General features: G+C 37.1%; 1 long non-coding RNA gene across 1 annotated transcript; it reads right to left on the minus strand.

The window, feature by feature from the left end:
* On the minus strand, positions 112–8,262 carry LOC110269391. The gene is made up of 3 exons (XR_002358296.1): positions 8,252–8,262; positions 7,105–7,110; positions 112–454 (listed from the first exon to the last, which is right to left on the minus strand). It is a non-coding gene; the product is annotated as an uncharacterized LOC110269391 (long non-coding RNA).

Below are 10,022 nucleotides of genomic sequence, written 5' to 3' on the forward strand. Positions count from 1 at the left end.
GTATATATTATAATATAATATAAAATAAAATATATAATATAAATATATAAAAATAATAAATATTATTAAATATTAAAAATATATAAACAACTTTTCAGATGTAACATTGAAAGTTTGAAACCCTAAAAATTTATTCTTCTCTTCTCCAGATTCTAGAAACCACAGTGAGAGGCTGAGGCTGAGAGCAATAGCCAGTATTGCATTGAGCTTCTTGCCTTCTTCTTCTCCAACACCTACTTGCCGGCTGTCGTCGTTCTTGCCTCCGTCCTTCGTCCAGAGCAGCTGAGCAGCGCTTTGCCGCCAACATCCTCTGTCCAAGCGCAGAACCTAGCCTCCCTCTTCCGTCCTCCATCCTTCGTCGTCGTGAGTCTGTCACCGTCACCGTGAGTCCGTCGCCGTACCCTCCGTCTGAGAGCAGCTGAGCAGAGCTTCGCCGTCGTCATCGTCCTCCGTCCTCCGTCCTTCGTTGCCGTGAGTCTGTCGCCGTTGCTGTGAGTCTGTCGTTGTGAGTCCGCTGTGAATCACTACTTTTTTTTTGGTAATTTTTATTTAGGGTTTGCAATGTTTCCTAATTTTAATTTGAGTTACAATTTTGTCCTAATTTTTATTTGAGCAGGGATTTGTTGCTGCATGCAATTCTATTTGTATGAAAACCTGTTCAAATTAATATGACAAAAATGGTTGAATTATACTTATTTTGCCACTGTATTTTTTTCTTGAATATTATTTATTTATTTATTTTTATATATAAGATTCAATTATAAGAATAAAGATTATAGTAGAGTAAACAAAGTGATGTTCCTGTTATTCATTTCATCATTATGCTTCAGAGAACATTGGTAACATAATCAGATTTGTGATGCGCTAATTATGCTTTTGCTTCTCCTTTCTCTTAGTTTATATGAGACTTCGAAAAGGTCGAGCTTTTGTTTGTTTCATCATGCCACAGTCATATTCAAGGTCTCATTTATGATTTTTTGTGGATGATTTCTATTTTTTGGGGTACTGTATTGTTGAATGTATTAGAGGTTAGAGCATGGTTTTTCACTTTTTTTGGGATAGTCCCATTGTTTACTCTTTATTTCTAATTGTTCTGGAGAATGAGGTGTATTCCTTTTCAAAGAAACAAAGTGAATTTTGAAGAGTCAATGAAGTTTGTTTCTAATGGAAGTTACTATTTGCTAACCACATGGTTATGTTTTGGTAAATAGGTCTCAACTAGGCAACATTGATGTTGCTTCCTTAGTTATTTTTATCTGTTATTCAATTATAGTAGAGTAAATTTGATTTTAGATATACATTTTGTGGCACCAATCATGTATTAAACTGGAAAATTAAAGCAAAGGTTGTGGCCAAAGTTGGTTGTGGGTACCTTTGAGAAGTAAAGTTGATATATTGTTTAATTTTCATTTATGTTAATTTTTTATATAGTACTAATTAATTTGTTAATTGTTATCTCTTTTGATTTTCAGGTTTAAATCTTGATTTGCAAATTTTTAATGATAATGAAGATCTTGAAAGTGATCAAGAATAAGGATTGAAGACTCTATTATGCGGGTAGGGCAAAAACCCACCCCTACCCGCCCCACTGCCACCCCTAGAATGAATGTGTATATGGGTGTGGGTTTGAGGAGTGGTAAGTTTTTGGGAGAGAAGGATTCGTTCACTTTTCCTTGGAGCAGTTTTCTTTTTTATGATAATAAAAATGGAGAAGTGGGAAGGGGAAGATGAGGAGAGAACCGAATTGAATGGAGAGATGAGGGAGGTTAGTGACGCATTAAATGTTGAGTGGAGAGAGAATTGGAGGGAGTTAATACCCATTAATGAGCAGTTATTAACCAAGGAAAGTTTCCTTTTATTTGAAATTAAAACTGAAAGTTTGGTTCCTAGAATCAAGGGTTGTGAAGAGGGAAAAAGATTTGATTTGACAATAACTTCTTCTAACAAGATTTGATAAGACAACAAAAAGGAATTGTGATTAACACAAAGAGAAACTCAAAAACGGTCAGAGTGGGGTCAAGGAAATTTGGTGGGACCCAAGAGAATTAATGTCTGCGCAGTCTCCCCTTGTATCATGGCCCTTTCAACACATCCTGAATTTTATCTCCTGCTTTCCTACGAGACAAAACTGAACAGAATCAAAAGTTTCACAAGTTATCAATCGAGCTTAAATCTATCATTTCCAAAATTTTTCTCAAAGTGCAGAATCTGTCTTCACAGAGGGGTTTTGTAAAAATGTCAGCAAGTTGGTCTTCAGATTTTACAAATTGAATATCAATAGTACCATTTTGCACATGTTCTCTAATAAAGTGATATTTGATTTCAATGTGCTTCGTTCTTGAGTGCAGAACATGATTTTTAGAAATGTTTATAGCACTCATATTATCACAAAATAAGGGTATACTATTGATCTTTAATTTGTAATATTCCAACTGCGTTTTTAACCAAATTAGTTGTGAACAACATGCAGATGCAGAAATATATTCAGCTTCAGCTGTGGATAGAGCCACTGTGGCTTATTTTTTGCTTGACTACATGTTGAGTGAGCTTCCAAGGAAGCAATACATGCCAGATGTGCTCCTTCTATCCACCCTATCTCCCGCATAATCTGCATCACAAAACCCTACTACACAAAAATCATCAGATTTTGGATACCACAAGCCATAGTCACTAGTTCCCTTGATGTATCTAATGATGCGCTTAACGGCTGAAAGATGGGACTCTTTTGGGTGAAATTGAAATCTTGAACACACACCCACACTTTGAACAATATCCGGTCTAGAGGAGGTAAGATACATGAGTGAACCTATCATTCCTCTATACCTTGTTTCATCCACATCTTTGCCATCATCATCATTTTCAAGTTTAGTGTTTGGATGCATTGGTGTTCCCATTGGTTTAGAATTTTCTAGGCCAAATTTCTTGATTAATTCTTTGGCATACTTTCCTTGGTTAATAAATATACCACTAGGAGTTTGTTTAATTTGGAGGCCAAGAAAGAATGTTAGTTCCCCCATTAAACTCATTTCAAACTCACTAGTCATGAGTTTTCCAAACTCTTCACACAAGGACTCATTGGCCGATCCAAACACAATGCCATCCATATAAACTTGAACTAGGAGAATGTCATCATTAGATGCTTTAATAAATAAAGTAGTGTCGGTGGTACCCCTTTGAAATTGATTTTCCAACAAGAAGGCACTAAGCCTTTCATACCAAGCTCTTGGAGCTTGTCTAAGGCCATAAAGAGCCTTTGAAAGTTTGAAAACATGGTTTGGAAATTCTTTATCTTCAAAACTGAGGGGTTGAGACATAAACACTTCTCTATCAATAAAGCCATTAAGGAAATCACATTTTACATCCATTTGAAACATTTTAAAACCCTTATGGGCAGCATAGGCAAGAAGCAACCTAATTGCTTCCATTCTAGCTACCGGAGCAAAAGACTCATCAAAATCTATACCCTTTTCTTGATCGTAACCTTGGGCCACTAATCTAGCCTTGTTACGAACAACTTTTCCATCCTCACCTAATTTATTTTTGAAAACCCACTTAGTACCAGTAACATTCTTACCATCCGGATAGGGCACTAGTGTCCAAATCTCATTCTTATCGAATTGAGCAAGCTCTTCTTGCATGGCTTTGACCCATGATGGATCTTCAAGAGCTTGTTTGACATTGTTGGGCTCCATTTGTGACAAGAGAGCAAAATTGCTTGGTTCGGTTTGCCTTTTGGATGAGGATCTTGTTGTTACACCTTGTGAGGGATCACCAATGATAAAGTCATGAGGATAACCCCTCATTGACTTCCATTCTCTAGGCTTTCGGAGTGGTGTTGAGCTTTGATGAGCTTCTGTGGGTTGTTCTATTCCAGTTTCTCTTGCTGGCTCAGGAGACAAAATGGAAATATCTCCTCCATTCTGACGAGACAAAAATGAACTGACAGATTCTTCATTTTGAGCAGACTTGGGATTCTCTTCACTGGTTTCCTTTTTGACAATATCTTCACAATCTGTATCATCTTTTATCACATCACTGGGAATTGAATTAGAATCACAAAAAGAGACATGTATGGATTCCTCTATAGTCATATGAGATAAATTCTATAGGCCTTGCTAGTGGTGGAGTATCCAACAAACATCCCCTTATAGGATTTTGGATCAAATTTACCAAGATTTTCTTTATTGTTAAGTACAAAGCATTTGCATCCAAAAATATGGAAATACTTAAGATTTGGAGAGGTTCCTTTCCATAGCTCGTAAGGAGTTTTCTTCAACCCTTTTCTAATAATGGTCCTATTCAAAATGTAACAAGCTGTATTTACAGCTTCAGCCCATAGAAATTTTGGAATCTCATTCTCACAAAGCATGGCCCTAATCATCTCTTGAAGGCTTCTATTCCTTCTCTCAACCACCTCATTTTGTTGAGGGGTTCTAGGGCATGAAAAGTTATGAGCAATTCCAAAATCATCACAAAATTTTTCAAAGTCTTGGTTTTCAAATTCTCTTCCGTGATCACTTCTCAAACGGGCAATTTTTAAATCCTTTTCATTCTGAATTTTTTTGCAAAGGGTTAAGAAAGCCTGGAAAGCATCATTTTTATGAGCAAGAAAAAGTACCCAACCAAATCTAGAGTAATCATCCACTACCACTAGACCATAGTGTTTACCTCCTAAATTTTGAGTTATTGTTGGACCAAAAAGATCAATGTGTAACATCTCTAATGGCCTATTGGTTGAAATTCCATCTTTTGGTTTAAAAGAGGATTTTACTTGTTTGCCTAATTGGCAAGCATCACAAGTAAGATCCTTATCAAATTTGATATTTGGAATTCCTCTAACCAAATTTTTCTGGACTAGCTTAGAAATTTGGTACATGCTAGCATGACCAAACTTTCTATGCCATAGCCATTTTTTAGATTCAAGAGAAGTGAAACATGTTACATTTTGTTCTTTCAAGTCCTCAAGAGTCAATCCATACACATTATTGCACCTTTTAGCCTCAAACAAAATATCCCCAGTTTTTTCACAAACAACTAAGCACATAAACTTTCTAAAAATAACTTCATATCCTAGATCACACAAGTGGCTTACACTAAGTAAATTATGTTTCAAACCATTTACAAGAAGAACATCATTTATAAAAGATGAAAAGCTTTTACCAACTTTTCCAATGGCCACTATCTTTCCTTTACCATCATCACCGAAAGTGACAAATCCTCCATCATACTCATCAAGCTTTATGAAGAAGGTTGTCTTTCCGGTCAGATGCCTAGAGCATCTGCTGTCCATATACCACATGTTGTCCTTTCTCTTGGAAGCTAGGCATACCTACAAAACAAGCTCAAGTGACCTTAGGTATCCAAATCTTCTTGGATCCTTTTACGTTAAACCATCTCTTATGTCCTAATCCAATATAATCAAAAACAACTTTGTAAACTTTATCACTAATCATCCTTTCACCAAAAAAGCATTGAATGGGAAAGTGTCCATTTCGGTTACATAGTCTACAAAACCTTGGAGTTGCTGTTTTGTTAAAGCGTGTTGGGTTTTGAAATCTTGTGTCATTAGAAGATGAGGCAATGTTTTCAAAATAAGGTTTCTCAACAGATTTATAGAATCCCAAGCCAGCTTTATCATGAAGAGGTTTTTGACTAGCCAAGATTTGATTTAGATTTTCAGAACTTTGAGTGAACTTGGCTAAGTCTTCTTTAAGCCTTTTGACCTCTTTAAGCAACTCTTCATTTTCTTTAAAACAATTTACATATGCAACAACAGAATGATCACTTTCACAACTCCTAAGTTGGGCTTTTAACTGCATGTTTTCTTCAACAAGATTTACAGCAGTTTCGGCCTCCCTTAGTTTTTCTTTGAGAAAACCATTTTTTGCTTTAAGAATGGTGATTTGTTGTTCAAGATCTTGATTATCCAGCAAAAAGCATCTTATTTTTTCAGAAAGGTGATCTATCATAAGATGAAGAGTTTCAGTGTCAGGGTTAGGAATGACTACCTGTTCAACGTGGTCTTCCATAAGACATGGTTGAGACTTGGTTTCGGATTCTTCATCATCTTCAGAATCGTTTTCTAAGTCCTCCCAAGAAGCCATCAGCCCTTTCTTCTTTCCCTTCTTTGGCTTCTCTTCTTTTTTCAACTTAGGGCAATCTGACTTGAAATGCCCAATTTCTTTGCAGTTGTAATATGTCACCTTGCTGAGATCTTTCCTTTGTTTCCTAGAGCTGCTTTCCTTGCTTCTCTCCTTAAACTTCACCATTTTCCTAAATTTTTTTGCAAACAACACAAATTCATTTTTAGAGAAATTATCACTGGATTCATCATCCAGGGGGTTAGTAACAAATGTAAAAGCAATTCCTTTCTTTTTTGAATCTTTTTTCAAATAAGTATTTTCAAAAGCAAGTAGGTTTCCTCTCAAGTTATCATATGTCATGGAATCTAGACCACAACTCTCAGATATGATTAAAGCTTTTGTTTCCCACTCTTTTGTAAGACATCTTAGAACTCTCCTCACAAGCACAGAATCAGGATACGTTATTCCCATAGCATCTAAGCCAACAATGATGATGTTGAATCTTTCAAACATTTCATCTATTGATTCTCCTTCCTTCATTGAGAACATTTCATATTCTCTGTTCAACATGTCTATCCTTGTCTTCTTTACTATGGTGGTTCCTTCGTGAGTGATTTGAAGTTTGTCCCAGATTTCTTTTGCTGTTGTGCATCGTGATACCCGTTGGTACTCCTCGAAGCTGATAGCACAGTTGAGCAAGTTGATAGCCTTGGCATTGAGCTCCACCTTCTTTCTGTCTTCTTCGGTCCAGCTTGCTTTGGGTTTAAGAGAAATTACTCCTTCAGCACTTATGGTGATTGGAAATTGAGGACCCTCCAAAATAATCTTCCAGAGCCTGTAGTCTATTGCTTGCACAAAGATCTTCATTCTCTCCTTCCAATAGGTATAATTTTTTCCATTGAAAATAGGAGGTCTGTTGCTTGACTGTCCTTCTATCAGATTATAGGACACCAGAGTTGAACTATTGTTTTCTGCCATCTGGATCTTTTCTCCAAGCTGCAAAGCTTGATCTCTTTGAGACCAAGCTCTGATACCAATTGATGGTTTTCAGTGGCTAAGAGAAGGGGGGGTTGAATCTTAGCCCCTTTTTCACTTAATAACACTTGCTGGTCTTTGAAACAACTTCTGGAGACTTTTTGATTTTTGTCTCATACCCAGCCACGAGACATTTTTTTTATCTCGTCACCCGACACGAGATATTTTTCAATTTTATCTCATGGGCAGCAGAAACATAAATGGAGTAGAAGAGAGAGAGAATTACACCAAGATATATCCTGGTTCAGTTGCTGAGTGCAATACAACCTACATCCAGTCTCCATCACAATAATGATGGAATTTTGCTATAATCATTCTTGATTACAAACACCAATTCTCCCTAGGAACTACCCTTCCTATCCGGGACAAGTCCAGAATCTAAACCCCAATTCTGAACTTGACTTGGTCACTACCAAGCTTTCAACTGCAAAGTGCTAACCCAACTTGCAAGGGGATTCCCACAGAATCATGAAACACAACACAGATGTACAAAGGACCTCTAAGGATATCTATGGCTTTTTCTTTTAATTTTGTACTCTCTGTCTTTTTCTGCTCTATGACTTTTTCTTACAAACCTCACTGTTTACCTTTTTCCATGAGACTCAAGACAGACAAAATTAAACAGAAAAATTACAAAATGAACATTGAAGGAGAAGAACTTCTGTTAGCTTAGGTAGCTATGAGAACTCTGTGCTTTGCACTCTCACTCCTTGCTTCAAGCCCTGGCTGTTCACCCTTATATAGAGGGGGAAGTCTCCACGGTGGAAACCAAATAAACCAAGCTAAACTTCTTCTTCTTCATGCAAACCAGTTCGGCCAGAGAGAGAAGAGAGATAATCGAATGCAAAACCCAACATGCAATTACCTCTGGTCCTTCTTTGGTCGCCAATCTTCATCAATCCGAGCCTTCCATTTTGTCTTGCACTCCAAGAAGGATTCCTAGCCTTTGATGAGTTATTGATGATGACAGCTTCATCTGCTCCAACTTTTGCCTCCTCCATCACGTAGCCACTGTAGCTACCTCCTGTGTGGTTGAGAAAAATAAGAGACAAGCCATCCCTCCAAGGATCTTTCTCCTCTGACCAAAATCTTCATCATCCATTTTTGGTATGGAGAGGCTGAGCTTACTTCACCATATCTTACCTTTCTTGGTTGAAGATCTCAGCCACAACGCACTTTTTGTTTTCTTTTTCTTGCCATCATTACAATGGTCTTGTTGCTTACTTCTTCTTCCTTTCGGTAGCTAGCTTTAGCTTCCATGCTTTCTCTGTTGAAATGACTGAAGTAGGAGAAGAAAGAGTATAGAGAGAAGAAAGAAAAAAAATAAAGCTATGAGTGTTATCACAAATAAATTAATTAGGATCAACTCTCCATGCTTGTATAGTAGCGTGTAAGCTACACTTAATGCCATCAAATCACTTTAACATTTTCTCTTTCGTGTTTCCAAGGCAATTAAGTCAAGCAAAGAGAATTTTGAAATCCACCACATGATGGAAATGGGATCCGTTGGAAGCATTCCTTGCTTTCTCTCTTTCTTGTTTTCGGACCAAGCAAGCTAGTTTCTAGAAAAATTATTTGGGCTCATAGTAATGATTAAATTATGGCCCAACTAAACAATTCAGCCAACATTCATATTATAATTTTGTATAAGGCTGAAATTTTGAATTCACACTGGGCTTCAGATATTTTCTTTCTTATTTGGCCCAATCAACATGATCATATCTCAGCCAATAAGTATATCAATAATGTACAAGGCTGAAAATACTTTCTTATTATAGTTTGGCCTTTTTACCAGAGTACATATATGCTGCATAACAAAATTATCAATTAATACATATGAATTAAGAATCAAATTGACAATTTTGTAATTTTAATTAAGTTAATAATGTTTGTTCATCATAAAATCAAATTAGAGTTTTTCAAACTCATCATTACAGAACTGCTAAAAATCACAAGGATAAGCCTCAGAAAGAAGTTGAAGAGTCCACTATGGAGCTCAACAACAACAACAACAACAATGCAGTTATTACAAATGTTGTTAATCAGAATGCAAATGGGCAACCAAGGAGAACCCTTAGCTCTTATACTGCTCCTAGCCCATATTTCTATGGGAATAGCATTGTTGTACCTCCTGTTGCTGCAAACAACTTTGAGCTGAAACCTCAGTTGATCTCTTTAGTGCAGCAAAATTGCCAATTTTACGGACTCCCGCAGGAAGATCCCAACCTGTTCATATCTAATTTTCTACAGATCTGTGATACTGTGAAGACTAATAGAGTGAATCCTGAGTTCTACAAGCTACTTCTCTTCCCCTTTGCTATAAGAGACCGAGCTAAACAGTGGCTTGATACTCAGCTCAAGGAGAGTTTGGACAGTTGGGATAAGGTGGTCAACAGGTTTCTAACCAAATTTTTTCCTCCTCAGAGGCTGACTAAGCTGAGAACGGATGTTTAGACCTTCAGGAAGAGAGAGGGTGAGTCTCTCTATGAATCCTAGGAAAGGTACAAACTGATGCTTAGGAAATGTCCTCCTAATATGTTCTCAGACTGGATTCAGTTGCAGATATTCTATGATGGAGTTTCTGAGACCACCAGAATGTCCATGGATAATTCTGCAGGAGGGTCACTTCACATGAAGACCCCTGATGAGGCCATCGAGTTGATTGAGATAGTTGCTAATAACCAATATTTATACTCTTCTGAAAGGACCTCAGTGAAGAAGGGAATCATGGAGTCGGATACCTTGGATGCTATTCTTTCCCCGAACAAGGCTATGTCTCAGCAAATCAATGCTCTTACACAAAACTTGAGTGGAATGCAAGCCTCAGTCATTAACGATCAAGAAATTTCTTATGATATGAGTGCTGGCTTCCCTCAAGGTGAGACTTATGACTATGGCCAGTGC

This window comes from Arachis ipaensis, chromosome B01, assembly GCF_000816755.2.
Source record: "Arachis ipaensis cultivar K30076 chromosome B01, Araip1.1, whole genome shotgun sequence".
Classification (NCBI taxonomy): Eukaryota; Viridiplantae; Streptophyta; class Magnoliopsida; order Fabales; family Fabaceae; genus Arachis; species Arachis ipaensis.